This window comes from Rhipicephalus sanguineus, chromosome 8, assembly GCF_013339695.2.
Source record: "Rhipicephalus sanguineus isolate Rsan-2018 chromosome 8, BIME_Rsan_1.4, whole genome shotgun sequence".
NCBI lineage: Eukaryota > Metazoa > Arthropoda > Arachnida > Ixodida > Ixodidae > Rhipicephalus > Rhipicephalus sanguineus.
The window spans coordinates 111,784,474-111,799,674 of record NC_051183.1 but is presented as its reverse complement, the minus strand read 5'-3'; the positions used below and the strand labels follow the sequence as shown (position 1 = coordinate 111,799,674).

General features: G+C 49.0%; 1 long non-coding RNA gene across 1 annotated transcript; it reads right to left on the bottom strand.

Annotated features, from left to right (window-relative positions):
- Window positions 1-3,264: 3,264 nt before the first annotated feature.
- Window positions 3,265-3,877, bottom strand: LOC125759714 (uncharacterized). Its single transcript, XR_007417344.1, has 2 exons — window positions 3,614-3,877; window positions 3,265-3,465 (listed from the first exon to the last, which is right to left on the bottom strand). It is a non-coding gene; the product is annotated as an uncharacterized LOC125759714 (long non-coding RNA).
- Between the last annotated feature and the right edge of the window lie 11,324 nt (window positions 3,878-15,201).

Below are 15,201 nucleotides of genomic sequence, written 5' to 3'. Positions count from 1 at the left end.
TCTGCTAATTGAGTTCTCGGATACCTTCGTCGCAACCTTGCCTCGGCACCTTCTTCTACTAAACTAATAGCTTATAAAACACTCGTAAGGCATAAACTTGAGTAAGCTAATGCCGCTTTTGATCCTCATCAAGCTAACCTTCCTACTATGCTCGAATCCATCCAGCACCGTGCTTCCAGATTCATTATCGCGAATTAGTCGACTAACATAAGTGTGTCAGCAAATCTCAAGTTAACCTTCCTCATCTTGCCACTCGCCGTAAAGTTTCACGTTTGTGCCTGTATCATAAGTTCTTCCATTCCTTGCCACCGGGCAATGCATTCATCAGACCTGCACATCGGACATCGCGTCATTCTCACCCCAACGCCGTCTATCCTGTACGTTCTAAAACAAAGACCTTCCAGAAGTCATTTTTCCTGCAGACTGCGCAAGACTGGAACGACCTTCCCGCCCACATCGCCATGTCATCTCAGTTTGCCCTATTTAAAACTGCTGTAAAAAGCCATATTTTATCCGTGTAAATGTGATCTACTGCAGTTTTTGTTTTTTTTCTTTTTTTGTGTTGTTGGTGCTGTTTTTGCTTTTTGCTTTCTTTTTATCTATCATGTTTTCTTGCCCACCCCTCATGTAATGTCCCTCGGGACCCTTGTGGTACTAATAAACGAATAATGAAGGGGGAACGGAAGCCACGTCCACCTACCACTTACGAATTATAAAATTTCTTGTATAAATATATACAGTGTTTTCACGTCTTTGATGACGTACTGGGCTATCGCTTTGAATACTGCTGGGCGAAACCACTGAAGATTTCACGGTGTAACCATGATTGCTTCACTGAAGATTTCACGGTGTAACCATGATTGCTTCAGGAGCTTTGCCCAAGCTCTTCATCATTCACCCGTGGATATGCTGTGAATTTTTTTTTTCTGTGCGGCTGTGGTGGCTCAGTGGTTATGGCACCAGGCTGCTGACCCGAAATCCGTGAGTTGAACTCCAGCCACGCAAGCTGCTTTTCGGTAGGAACTAAAAGCTAGAGGCATTCATTGTGCGACTTCAATGGACGTTCCAGAAACCAAGGCAGTTGAAATTAGTGAGTAATAGCTAAGCGGCTCGGTGGGCCAGCGGGCCCAACGAAGGAGCGGAGAGGGCAGCGGAGCGCGAGACGAAATGAAGAGTAATAGCTAAGCGGCTTAGCGTCGCCCCGCTCGTTGAACGTAGAACGCACCTCGCGTTCCGCTGTGGAGTCAGTTGAGCGTAGCGTGAAGGTGCGTCCACTTGGTTTCGCCTTCGTTTTGCAGCCAAGCTGACCGCGTCTCGACAAGACGCGCTTGAGAAAAACGCGAAATGTATGCAGTTATCTGCACGTCTGTGAACACGCGATCAAATGTAATCTGTACGGAAAAGATGTCAAAGTAGCATGTACTTTCTCAAGTTTCTTGTGTCTTCTTGTCTCCTATTTCGAATCAAAAGATAACACGAGTTTTCGATGATTTGAATCCACTTTAGGTCATCTCCAAACGGCCTCGCCTTCAGAGGTCTTCTTATGTTGAAAAGCAGCGCCGGGACATTTCGCCTGGAGCAGAGCGAGCGCTGCGTTGGCGGGTCTCGCCGCCAACATGCCGCTGCCGCTCGTGTTGGAGGTCGCCCTCTTGTCTCGCGAAACCGCTGGTCCGCTGGCCACGCTCCGCTGAGCAGAGGATACCAGCGGCCGAGCGGTCCGCTCCGTAAAAACGCTGACTGTCCCAGCGTGCCGCACATGCGCAGTTGGCGTCTCCGCTCGTCCGCCGGGCCTGCTGGCCCGCTGAGGCGCTTAGCTATTACTCTCTATTATCCGGAACCCTCTACTACGGTGTCTCTTTTAGTCCGAGTCGCTTTGGGCGTAAAACTGTATAGAGCAAACCAACGCAAGCGCCCGTGGCGGAAGGGGTGTACCTTCAACTCGACTGCTCTGTTTCTTCAAATCTTTGAGAGCCTACGCAATCAGATAGCGCATTTTGTGCAAAGGCGACGCAGTTTGCCTAAAGAATATGAAGCAAAGATAAGGCAAATTCGTTCTAAAGCTTTACTTTGACTTGACACCAAAAGCAAACTAGAAATACTGGAAATCTCAGGGCTCTAACCAGAACAGGCACGGAGGCTTTTTACGATAACATGCCTTCGCTGTGCGCACCTTCACTTCGTTGACAACCGCCGTTAAATCACGGTGTTCGCTATGCTGGCCCGTAGTTACTTTCATATAGAGCTGCTGAGTATCAACTATATTTCGAAACAAATTTTGACGCAAAGGTGTCCTATGCCGGGGCCCAACAAGACTAGTGACGCATTTCCGTCACGGCCAGAAATGCGTCACGATCAGATGGTAAAGAAAACAAGTGGCCGCGTATCTGCGTGCTTCGCTGCAAATGTCGTCGAAAGACGGCAGTCTTCTGCCCGCCGTACCACATGAGCCCTGGTCTCATCCACGGCCACCCATGATGCTGTTCTCGTACCATTTCCGTCCTGACATGATAAATGCAATAGACGTTTGCTTGAAAAAACCAGAGGAGGCGCTGCGTGAGATATGGACGCCATCTGAAAGTGGCATCGCGAAACATGAGCTTGTGCAGAACCCAGGACCACTGCCAGGTGCCAGAACCGTATCGTCGACAGAGGGCTTTTTCGTGCATAGAGTCGCATTTTCAGCGCAGCCTAAGAAACATTAGGGTCTTTAGAATTATCTGTGTATTTTCTAGTAAAGGAACACGCCACTTAAAAATTGCGTATTGATGTTGCGCTTCAGATATGCTTAATATTTGCTTTTTTATCGACAATGTTCACAAGCATGAACGCAGCTACCAGTTTAAGATGGCTGGGCGTTCAGCAAGTGCTTAGACTTCGGCCGAGTCGATGAATCGTGCGGCAGGCAGGCAGACAGACAGAAAGACAGACAGACCGAAATTTCTGCGTTGAAGTATACCAAGAAAGAATTATCGTCTTTAAAAATGTTCCATCAATGGGAGTCGCGCCCACGACATCTTGGCCCGTGACAACAGATGACGGGCACGCTATCTACTGTGCCATGGTAACACACTCTGGAGGCTTTACAAACACGCCTTTTAAAATCTCACTTTCCTCTCACAGTGCTCTTGGTCGGCGACGTGGTGTCGCCTTCTGGGAGCGGTGAAGCGAAGTAATGCATTATGACCGTGACTTCCGCGATTCGCTCCTGCAACGTGCCCTTGCTACGCGTCCATCCCATTCGGCGCGTTTCTTTATTTCTTTATTTGCATGTATTATGTACAAATACAGAAGGAGGTCTCAAAGTCGCGAGACTGTGAGTGAGACCTCCTATAAAATCATACATCAGGGATACAACGCAATAGTAAACAGTGGTAAGGATAGAAAAATTAAGATATACAAAATGTACAGATAAGCACGAAATAGCGAACATAAGTTATACAAAATGTGCAGATAAGCACGAAAAAACTAACACAAAAATGCAATAACATTCACTCTATATAATATCAAGCATTATGACAGTAAGGATAGAAAAATTAAGATATACAAAATGTACAGATAAGCACGAAAAAGCGAACATAAGTTATAGAAAATGTGCAGATCAGCACGAAAAAACTAAAACAAAAATGCAATAACATTCACTCTATATAATATCAAGCATTATGAATTTAATAGGTGCGAACGCAAGCCTTTTATAAACATTTCGAGGTATCTATTTTTGATCTCCAAAGGTAAATAATTCCACAGGGATGCAGACGAAAATTTTCTGCTAAGTTTGCCATAATTAGACCTGGGTTTGGGTAAAAGGAAGTTGTTAGCCTTTGCAAAACGAGTCGATGACCCCTGAGGAAACTGACGAGTGTAGTAAAGGAATGGGAAGTTTTCCATTCACATATTTGTAGATAAGAATGCCGAGAAAATATTTGGCCAGCTTCTGAACTGACAGAATTCCATGTGAACAGTGTTAGGATGATGCATTGGACATGAGGCCACTAAACGTTATTATTCTGAAAGCTTGGTTTTGAAGATGTTGGATGGCTGAAAAATGAGTGGCATACGTATTTCCCCATGATGAAATGCAATAGATTATGTTGCTGTGAAAGAAAGCGTACTAAAATGACAACAATACTTCAAAACGAAAAAAAGGGGCGAACATTTAGCAAGATTCGAATGGCATATGCGGCTTTCCGCATATGTCATTCATATGCCGCATATGAGAAGTTCAATTCTGTCAACTGCTTAACACATCGCGAGGCGGCGACCTTACCCAATCCTCGGCCTCGCTCATAGCATCCATCCATATTAAAAATAGCCCTGCGACGTGCACCTGTCTCGCCTGGCTGAATACCACGTTCCCCGCACACGCTCGCCCCGAGGAAAGTCACGACCGGGCTAGAGGGTAGACACAACGCGTGTTGAGGTTCCCTCTAGTCCCGCCGTGGCGTTCAATAACTCTTTAACATGTGGCGGGATGGTGACCTAAGCCCACGTTCTGTGTCCAGTCACAGACGCTCTTCTGGCTGTCCAGCACGTTCCCTGATGATGCTCTCACCGTTAACTACTACAGCCCCCACAAAGGTTCGTTTAAGCATTGATCATTGAAGTTAGTCATCGGGATGGACATGTGCCACCAAGCATCAACGTGGGTGCGTCCAAGTTAAACGGTGCTATAGCTGCCAACCTCCAAAAGGCATTGTGCAAGCTCTCTTATATCGATGCACAGTGAACATCAAAGTATTCGATGTACAGTAAACATCAAACTACTTCTGTAAAGACACGTTTAACTTTCGTGTTATACCGATTCATATGACAGAGCGATCAACCATGTCTTTTTTTTCTTAACAGAGAGTATTTAAGGTCTACATATGTAATCATTAGGGGCACCTCACCGCTCTTTCGTATAGTGCTTAAAACGTCTGTATTGTAAGGCAGAAGGCTTATATGCAACAAGCGCGAAAATTCACCGTTGGCGCCGCCGGCGTCAACACGAGTGATGTCAAAAATTATCACCACGTGAAGACGTCATCACGTGACATCGCCGCATGTTGAATGAAAAGTGGGCCGACCACAGAGGCAGCGCAAAAACACGTCAGGTGAAGAAAGCTTTCGGAGGATGTCGGGGGAGGATCAGTACATCGAGTGAGCACAAAAACAATATGATAGCTTTCGCATTTGAGTCGTATTAGGCGAATGCATAACAGACCCTTTGAGTGCCTCTGAACGTACACCGTTCCCGTCGTTTCAGTCTATCACAAAACAAGGCTGTATATAGATATCTCATAGCACTGCACGTCTAACTTGATGGCGTCACCCTTTTGGGGATTGCGCAACCCCCATGTTCGTGCTGCCATGACGACGAGGTTGTGCGCGTATTTCTCACCCTTTGCTCGACTGCGGCGGCCAGATCACAGAACTCGATCAAAAGTTCCGTTTACTGGATTCAGATTGCAACTGAAGCAGTAAAAGAATGTCTTGCGTCGCAGGCCCGACATTCAAGAGGACATTTTGGAGCGGGTTGAGAAGGTGGAGGAGGCCTATAAACGTCACTGAGCACTTCACAGGGCGTGTGGCCGTGTAAGCTGAAGCTGGTGTTTTCCTAACTCACATATTGGAGCGCTGAAGCACGCTCACAGAAGCAGAGCCCCAAAGACGAAGGGACAGGCGCTTCAAATTCTTCCTGCCCCCTCTGCCTTTTGCGTAGTTTCTTTTGAGAAGGGATAAAAATGATTTAGAACGCAACTCTACGGCGCCCGTTGCTCAATCCTCGCCGTCCCTTGCGTAACCGAGCGAGCGAGCACAGCTAGATGTGAAAGGGTGAGGAGGCCAGAGTACCGCAGGAAACTACGAGATAGCGTGAGGGAATTTGTAATCTGATTACATAGGCGACGGGAACGTTGCAGTACTTAGCGGAAGCCTCACAATTACTCTGGCACCTTCGACAAGTTATGTACAAAAGACGACGCGCTCGATCCACAGACCACATTTTCGTCAGTTCTTTCTGAACAATGAGTGACGCAGCCGGTGAAAGCGCTTCGTCCGCCGCAGCTGCTAAACGCGCCCGAGCAGGGGCTGGGCGAAGCCGACGTCTGGAGCCAGAGGTGCGCCAGATGTGCGACGTTTGTAGCCAGAGGCTCATTGGCGCAGGTGAGGGGACCCAGCAGCGCGTGCCGCCGACGGATATTCCCATTTTTCTTTTGTCTCGCTATATCGCGAAATAAAAACACGCGTGCAGCAGTGCTCGAATTTCGCATTACAGAGTATCGTAATCGTTTTTGTAGCGTTAGCTACACTTGCCTAGCCAGAGCAGGTTTCGCGGGGGTCATCATGAGCCGTGCTGCGCATGCGCGCGCGACTCGCCGCTGCTGCTCTGCGCATTCGAGAGGGGTGACGTCGTAGCCATGGCGGCGCAGCTATTAGATGCGAAGTATCTTAAGGCGGAGCTCAATCCGGTAGTGGTGCGCGGCGTGACCACCCTTACTGCGCATGCGCATACCCTCTCCACACACCTCCTCTCCACTCCCCCTCACATTCTCCTTGTCATCTACCCTCTCCCATTTGCCCTCTCCACTCACCCTCTCCTCTCCCCTCTTCCATTACCCTCAACACGTCCCCTCTCCCTTTCCACTATTCCTCTGAAACGCGGGCTAGACATGCCGAAATTCTCTCCTGCGCAACGCCGCAATGAGCTCGAGCGCATGCGCGTCCCCTCCCCTTCTCTCTCCTCTCCTACGCTGCCCCCTCTCGCCCGCCTGTCGACCGCGTTCCCCGCTCGCCCTGTGAGAATTAACGGCTAGGCTAGATGGAAGATACGACGCGCGTAGCGTCGCTCTTCGTGTTCCACGACGCGAGCTCGGTAACATGCCCAACGAACGCCAACGGAACGCGATCGTGCAAGTGCTCCGGCTTCGCATCTACTCATGGTCCCCTTTAAAGGGCCCCTCACCAGGTTTGACAATTTTGAGCTAACGAGCGCAATGCATACAATTGGCGTTCACGATCACGCCTGCCAAAATTTGCAACGGTACGCGCCGCAGAAATGGGTCAAATTTCAAGGTGAACGCTGCTTGCCCTTCCTCTTGCGGGCGCGCGCTTTAGAGAATGAGGGGATGACGTACATGAGAAAATGGCCCTACGTAGATGGTAGTGCTGTGACGTCGCTCCTCTACGTAGACGACTGTGCTCTGACGTCGCCAACAGTAGCACGTGACGCTGCGATAATTATTTGACACGACATGTGTAGTTTGTGTAATTTGTTGCTTGAATAGATTAATAAAACTTGAGAGAAATAATGAGACACACAAAGGGAATGTGTGCGTCTTTTTCATTTTTTTTCGTGACTTACAGCGAGATGCGGGGCTAATCAGCGCCCTCTAGAATATTTTCAGGCCTGCTCACTACTCCGGGCATGGCCTCTGACGTCAGTCATTTTTGACCCTCGTCTCGTGCCGAGTAGACATGCGAACGCATGCTCACGCCGTTCGAGAGAGCAGGATTGCTAAGCCTGACGAAGCCTGTCGTGGTATACTGGTGCTTCTTTTGGCGTCTGCATGAAGACTCTGATCTGCGTTTGTGAAGTGCTGCGTGGTGATGTGATGTGCTTCGTTCACGGAATGTTGTACACTTGCAAGCTCTCCCAATGGAGCAGTGACGTGGGCCCAAGTGTCGCCGATATTGGCAATGTACCGAAGGTTCCAGTGTTTTCATTTTCCCAAGGCAACCAAAAAGAGAAATGAGAGCGTGCCGTTCATCGTGATGGCATCGATATGCATTCTCTCTGTGATTCGAAGGTATGTCTAGTCTATGCTACTTACCTTTCGGATGTTTTAAAAGCACCACCTCTAACACGTTCAGTTATTTCGATAAAATATTGTCGTGTGTACTTCTGACTTGTTAGCGTAAGCCTTGACATAAGACACATTTAGCTGAGCGTGGCAGACGCTCACCCCCGCGATGATGTAGCGTCTCTAGAGAGTGCATAGATTTCCCGTTTTTGACGAGCGCGTCTTGCCGAGACGCGGTGAGCTTGTCTGCAAAACGACGACGAAACGAATTAAACGCACCTTCATGCTGCAATCAAGCGACTTCACAAGCGGTGCTAGAGATGCGTATTGCGTTCCGCTGCTCGCACCCCGAACTCATAAAAATGGAGCAATAAACGCGCGTGGCAGTATATTCTCAGAACAGGCAATTTTTTCCTTCAGGGTCGGTAAACATTTCGCTATTTGCGCGTAGCACCACGGGCTCCTTTTGACTGAGAAAAGCTAAGCAGTGGCGGTGCGTGGCGTTGTGCATCTGTTTTGTACATAGTAATTCTTACCGGTGTTCCGACCACATAATTATGCGGCAGTCTCGCCAGCACCTTCGCCTAATTTGTTTCCTTGAAATGTGTACTGCTGCAAGTCAGCCGAATTGTGATGCCTGTAGACACCTCACTGATTTTGTTGTTTTTTTAACTGAGCAAATGAGGAGCACAGTGGAGCGGAAAGCCTGTGATAAACCGCTTTCTTAAATGGTTTTCAGGTGTGTGAGCTCGATTTCAAAAGGAAGATTATCAAGTACACCGATCCAAGAACCGGCAGGACAGTAGTAGCTCTCATGGGGGCTACTCAGCTAACTCTGGACGCAGTGCCGACAATTTTTCCCAGTTTACCAAATCAATAGGAACTGTTTCTGCGCATCTTATGGACAGTGTGACGTGTGTGCGTGTGTATGTGTAAATAAAGAATGAAGTATGAATCAAAGTTGCCTTATTTATTTCGTCACTTTTTGGGGCCATCAACCTTTGCATTTATAAATCGGTCACATTTTCGATAGCGCAGAATCTTACTTCTAAGTGAAATAATAAATCGCTTACAGGCCAATCACCAAAGACTCTAAAGCGTAACACATTCCTTAAGCCAGCGCCAATCCCGACGCAAAAGGCAAAATAAAGACGTTACGCATGTAAAACTCGCTGCGAACCCTCTATCATTTCATAGGAGACGATAGTGGCAATGGCTTGTCTCCCGCGCGTTCGCTCGCTCGGTCAAGACGCGTGACGTCACGGCGGCAGTGAGCAGGCCTGAAATTTTTTTCTAGGTGGCATTGGGCTAATGCGCCTCCCTTTCCCATGCGTTCGTGTCCCCGCGGGTAGCGCATCGAGCAGACGCCAGCCCTGGAAACGAAAGTAATGTTCTGTCGCGTTCGAGCACTCATTATGCTCGTTTATTCTACCGCGTCCAAGTAAACGTAATGCGGCACTGGCGCATGATACCGCCACTCTCGTGCCCGTACAAATGTCTCAACTTTCATGCCCGTCCCGCACAAACAGGCAGTACACCACAGAGAACGCCGACAAAACGCCCATGGCCACTACATAAAAAAAAAAGAGGTGGCGGCCGTGCAACGCCGCTCGCGTGCTCGGGCTGGCTCGTCATGCGCACGTGACCATGCATGCGCATGACGTGTTCATGCGTGTGTGTCAAGTCAAGAGGGCAGGGAAGGGATTTGGCTTGCGAAGGCTACACGGGGCGAGTGGCAAGGGTTCGAAACTCGCCTCCTCGCATCATGGTTTCGCGCCACTACAAATTATTGTTTTTCTCAGCTCGTATTGAACCGAAAATTCTTGCGGCATACTGATCTTCATTCGGCACACAACAACTTCCAGCTTCTAACTAAAATTTGCTATGTGGCCTGGTGAGGAGCCCTTTAACGGGAGATGGTGTATTCGCCTTCGCTGTGCAGTCGCCGTCTGACAGTGCGCTGGTGCCGCTTGATAGCGCCTCTGACTGGCGTTTGCAGGTGGGTAACGCCATGGAGAAGGAGAGCGCAAATGCTGCTCAACGGCGCAGAAGAGCCGAGAAGCTTATGTCATCGGATCCCGAAGTAGTTGCCTGGCAATTAACGCTTCAGCGTAAGAAGAATGAACAGATGAACGCTAAACGTGCTGCGGAAAGCTAAACGTGCTGCGGAAATCTGGAAAGCTCAGAATAATCATCTGAACCTTTGCTAACGCTACGTATATCCTGGCATAGCCGAGCTAAGCCACTGCAAGTTTTTTTCATTCATTCATTAATTCTCACTTGTAGCCTTACTATGCCCGAAGTCGTCATATGTCCACAAAGCAATGAAAGCTCTTCAACGCTTCTTTGAAGATGATGGCACTCGCGAGGGGTATTGGGTGCACTCTCACATCGTGAGAGTGCACCCTACTTGTAAGCTGCATGTAATCGCGGGCTGTGACAGAACAACTACTTTAGAACTCACCGAACGCAGTACCTTATGCAGGGTGCTTATCGTAAGTAGAAACAAGACTTTTAAATGCAATAATAATAATAATAATAATAATAATAATAATAATAATAATAATAATAATAATAATAATAATAATAATAATAATAATAATAATAATAATATCTGGGGTTTAACGTCCCAAAACCACGATATGATTATGAGAGACGGCGTAGTGGAGGGCTCCGGAAATTTCGATCACCTGGGGTCTTTGGCGTGCACCTAAGTCTAAGTACACGGGCCCCAAACATTTTCGCCTCCATCGAAAATGCAGCCGCCGCGGCCAGGATTCGATCCCGCGACCTTCGGGTCAGCAGTCGAAGGCCATAACCACTATAGACCACCGTGGCGGCGCACTTAAGACAAGCTGTTAACCGCAACTGAATGAGATCAACCGCACATAGTTCTACGTCATGTTGTGCTAGATTGGTTATTCTTATTATATTTCACCTAATAATTTGCTACATTAAATTTCGATGCTAAGTACAGTAGTGAAATTAAAGTTGTTTATTTGCCATCGTGTACCTTTGTATAGGGACCTGTGAAACAAAGCTGTCTTTGAACAGCGTGACGATTCTGCAATCATTTTCTTTGACAGGAAGGCAGCGTCCTGTAACGCTCTTGCACACCCGTGCGTGTATATATAGCACCGTTCATATGCGTCAATGACTTGTTTCTTACAATTTATTCATAGCATGCATAATATATCTTCAATATCATATAGTGACAAGATTTATGTTAAGGAACTAAACAGGATCTCCTGCGGCCGCTAGCAAGGCACAAACACTAGAGTAATTAATTTTGTCAATACTGAAAGGTGAAGACACTGATCATTTTCGCTAAATGAAAACAACTTGCGCGCGCGCGCGCGTGTGTGTGTGTGTGTGTGTGTGTGTGTGTGTGTGTGTGGATGCGCGCGCGCATTTTTCTCCCCCTATGTACAAAAATAAGGGGAAGGAAAATGGGGGTAGCCTGCACCAACAGGAAGTATAACGGGCTCAAGCCAATTTAATATAGGTTAACAGAAAAGATCAAAGAAAAAAACTAATCAGTTGGATTACGTACTCATTTTGGACGGATCATGCCCTAATGTATCGGGAGTATCCCTGGCCATATTCCCTGTATCCCTGGCCATATTCAGTGAGTGAGTGAGTGAGTGAGTGAGTGAGTGAGTGAGTGAGTGAGTGAGTGAGTGAGTGAGTGAGTGAGTGAGTGAGTGAGTGAGTGAGTGAGCGGGTGAGTGAGTGAGTGAGTGAGTGAGTGAGTGAGTGAGTGAGTGAGTGAGTGAGTGAGTGAGTGAGTGAGTGAGTGAGTGAGTGAGTGAGCGAGCGAGTGAGCGAGTGAGTGAGTGAGTGAGTGAGTGAGTGAGTGAGTGAGTGAGTGAGTGAGTGAGTGAGTGAGTGAGTGAGTGAGTGTTGTGTGTGTGTGCGTAGATTTGGTCTTCAAGGTTATGCCAGCACCCACATATAAGTTTTCCTAATGAAACAAATGAGCTTTTCTAATGAAATGTGAAAGTTTAGTTACATATATTGAGCAATGAATAGTGTTAGTTTCGAGAATTTCTGTTATAGCGCAATACGTCTGATCGTGTAGTATAAAAGGTTTAAAGCAAAGGATAGTAAAAAAGATGGGCGATCCCTTCGTCATAGGAATCGGAATAACACGAAAGTAAAGCGTACCCTTACAGAACTAACTGAATGTTTACGGTACATTGATATCAGAGAGTTTGCACAATGTATATGATGTCTGGCATCTATAGCACCGTTCAACGAGGATGCACTCAATTTGATGACTGGTGGTACATCTCCATCCCGACGACTAACGTCCATATTAAATGATTAAACATACCCTTGTGGTAGATGTAGTAGTTAACGGTGAAAGCCTAATCAGAGAACGATTTGTGATAGCCAGAAGAGCGCCGCATATTGGACGCAGAACTTGGTCGCCATCCCGCGGCATATTAAAATGTGATTTAACACACCGGACGGACTAGAGGGAAACGCAAAGCGCGTAGTGCCGCCCCGGTAGCCCGGCCGCGACTTTTCTCGGGGCGAGCGCGTGAGCGGGGAGTGCGGTGTAAGAGCCAGGTGAGGCAGGCGCGCGTCGCAGAGCTATTTTTGGTTGGGATTAGCGTGATGCTATGAGCGAGGCAGACGCTTTTACGACGCTTTGCTAAGATCGCTACCTCGCAGTGTGTTAAGGCATTGGTGAAATTGAACTTCTATTGAAAACGGGCCGAATGGGATGGACGTGTAACGCGTTGCAGGTGTTAGTCGCCGAGGCCACAGTAATCACGAATTGCTTTACTTTACCGCTCCCAGAGGCCAACACCACCCCGCCGACCGGGAGAGTGGTAAATGTAAAAATTGAGGAACCCTTAAGCTTTGCCTTTAAGAGTTGAACGCGATAGCGAAATCCGGTCCCTAGGGCACACTTGAACCACTAAGTGCATACTTATTAGTGTGTGTGGTTACACACACGCGCACGCGCACACAGACACACACGCGCGCGCGCGCGAGACGTGGTCAGGCCAGGAAAGCGGAGGTCAAGCGCCAACAACGCCATGAAGATGCACTGCTGAGAGCCAGGGAAGCTTAAATGAAGCGTCGTCGCCGTGATATGGAATCCCCAACTACGAGCGCGGGAAGCCGATCTGAACGACGCCAAAATGACGCAGAACTACGAGCTCGAGAACGGAGGCCGCGCGTCGCCGCCAAGAAAACCCTCACATGGGAGCACATGAATGTCCCGCCGGAACTCATAGATGAGCAAACTGTACAGTGTGGCCACTTCCCTGTGCTAGAACGGCGGAACCGTACAGGCTCTGCTGTATTCGAGAAATGGCCTCCGAGATAGCGGGCGCGCGGCTCTCCGCGCGCTTGCCATCTCGGAGGCCATGGTCGAGACAACACAATGTCACAATGTCTCACAGATTGCAGCACATAATGTAATGTTTGCTGTTTTTTTATATATTTTCCGCCAGATGGACATAGTTGTCCATTCTTGGAGCTGTTTGTAAGTTGTGTTTTTAGCGGCGATGGCTGCACTATACCGGCTTTTTCGAAGCATGGCGTTGCGCAAAAAACCTAGTTTGATGGCCTCGCCATTGCGCCCACAAATCGCCGAATGGGCTCATTTTCGTCGTGACACCTGTCGAACAAAAGGCGTTAAAGAAACTCCTTCCACTACAAGACATTTATGTAGTGTTTTTTCCCGAAGCAGTTGCATGTAACATCGTGGCTTTGTGGTGGGACACCTGCTTGCCACGCAAAGGGCCCGGGTTCGATCCTCAATGAGACCGAAGATTTTTATTGTTTATTTTATTTGCATCTTTCCTGATTTGTCGGTCACGGACGATTTTTCGCTCACAAGCGACGTAGCGACGCCGACACCGGAATTTCTGCGACACGAGCTCTCTAACGCTATAGCGTTAAAAGGCGTGTTTGTAAAGCCTTAAGGCTCTGATATACTCCAGCGTAACGTCGACGAGCGAGCGCGCGCGTCACGGCGACGTTACGTCAGCAAAAAACAGCCCTCTATAGTCCGGCGTCGGTTGACCGCCGACGCGGCTGACGGCTGCTGGCGCGCTCGGGCGTCGCTCGGCACAGAATAGATCCTGCTGCATTTCGCGCCAGACGCGCCAGACTCGCATGCACAGGAGCCTGCTTCGCGGGCTGTTTCGTCGGTTTCTGACAGGTGGCGCGGGCGTTCTTCGCTTTACTGCGCATGCGCTCCTCTAGATGCGATCGCACCGGCGCGTTGGAGCCGGCTCGACTGTAGCGGAGACCGATTTGCGCCTGGCGTAGCGTCGCCAGCTCGGCGTGACGAAACGCAACGTCCTCGCGGGCGCTCGCGTCGGACGTCGGAGTATAACAGAGCCTTTAGAGTCTGTGACCGTGGCGCAGTGGATAGCGTGCCCGGCATCTGTTGTTGCTGACCGAGCGGTCGTGGTTTGATGCCCGTTGACGGAACTTTGTTTCTTTGCCATCTGATCGTGCAAATTTTTTCGGCGTCATTTCCTTCACGGAAATACGTCACTGAAGTCTTGGTGGACCCAAGCATAAAACACATTCGTGTTAAAATTAAATTCGAGTGTCTTGCCTTTAAATCAAGACAGGATTATTATGTACGCCGTACTACTGTGGCGTGCCACGTAATCATAATTTTCACAATCTGTGTCTTTCAACGCACACCTTAATGTAGGTGCATGGCTATGTAAGCGCTTCGCCCTCGTAGAAATGCGGTCGCTGTCGCCCTCGTGCATGGCGACGCTGTGCCATACTACGCGGCTAAGCTGCCACGGCTTCTACAGATAAGTACGCGTCCCCTATTAGATAGTGCTGTGAACCACACGCTGTAACGAAAAGTAGACTACCTATTTCTTCGTATATTTCCTGCACTGCGCGCTGTCTGATCCGCACTTGTCTAGAGCAGCCAGTCCGCCACTTCAGCCCCGTTGTTTAGATGCGAAGTATCTTATGGCGGAGTTCAATCCGGTGGTGGTGGTGGTGTGCGGCGTGACCACCCTTACTGCGCATGCGTATACCCTCTCCACTCACCCTCTCCCCTGCCCATCTCCGCTTCCCTCTCCACTTTCCATCTCCCCTTGTCCCTTTCCCCCTCTCCACTTCCCCTCTCCCCTCCCCTTTCCACTCTTCCTCTGAAGCGCGGGCTAGACATGCCGAAATTCACTCTGCACAACGCCGCGATGAGCACCAGCGCATGCGCGTCGCCTTCCCCTCTCTCTCCTCTCCTACGCTGCCCCCCTCTCGCACGCCTGTCGACCGCGTTCCCCGCTCGCCCTGTGAGAATTAACGGCCAGGCTAGAGGGAAGACAAGACGCGCGTAGCGTTCCTCTTGGCGTTCCACGACGCGAGGTCGGTAGCATGCCCAACGAACACCAACGGAACGCGATCGTGCAAGTGCTCCGGCTTC